The following is a 1062-nucleotide window of genomic DNA, read 5'->3' as shown; positions in this document are numbered from 1 at the left end:
TCTGGGAGGAGACAGAAACAGTGCTCGTAGATGATGTCCACTGAGCTACCTGTGTCAATGTACACTCTGTGTATGACCACGTCCTTAATAGAGGCTTGATGAGTGGGTTATCACATGTCCAACCTTCCGTCCTGGGATCCTGTGCCGAAAATGTGAGCGTTTGCGTCGTGCCCGTGGGGTTCTCCGGGCTGGTAGTTCCTTCGTGTCTGCCCCTCTTGCCTCGTATCATGAATATTTCTTTGGATTGAGTGCCCTCTCTCGGAGCTCCTTTGGCGTTTTCTACGTCGAATTTGGCACGCAGGCTGCGTGCTATCTACACAAGATCCCCCTTGAGTTTTTTTCTCCTCCATCTCTTTCTTAAGGACTGAGCAATTGGTGGTATCGTGTGTTTTGCTTTTGTGGTATTCGCAGTACCGTCCTTTTGGTGCCTTTTCTTGTTGCTTATCTGCAACCGCGTATACCTATGGTCGACGACCTCGTCTGTCATCTCTGACGAATGGCCTGAAGCGACCCAACAGTCTCTTTCCTCGTCCGGAGTATATGCTTCCTCCCGACATTTCTACGTGGGTTGGGTTATAGTGCTTGACTGTCATGGCGTTCAAATATGGTTGTTTCGCTGCCTCGCCTTCCTCTTGTCTTAGATATCTTTCCACCCTTTCCTTTAATTCGGCTCTTGTCTGTGATTTTTTGCCCATGAGTTTTTATGACAAAGGACCTGGCAGGAGTCTCCATGTGAAAGCTCATGTTATAAGGCCTTCGTCATGAGCTGGCACGTCTAACGTGGTGTTCGTAAACCGTGTGAAGTATTCTCTTACGCTTTCCCCCTCCTTTTGCTTACATCCGATGATGGAGTGGGAGTCACCTTTGTACTTACGCAGTTGCATGAAGTTTGTGAGAAACAGATATTTGAGTTGGCCAAAGTTGTAAATGCTACCCGGTCGTAACGTTTTGAACCACGTGTTTGCATCTCCATCGAGGGTGGTCGGGAAATATATGCAACAGAAACGCTCGTCCAACTTTAATGAAGTCATCGTCCAGGCGTGTGTATCAATGTGGCTATCC

Source organism: Lactuca sativa, chromosome 4 (genome assembly GCF_002870075.4).
Source record: "Lactuca sativa cultivar Salinas chromosome 4, Lsat_Salinas_v11, whole genome shotgun sequence".
NCBI lineage: Eukaryota > Viridiplantae > Streptophyta > Magnoliopsida > Asterales > Asteraceae > Lactuca > Lactuca sativa.
Note: the sequence above shows the minus strand (reverse complement) of the source record.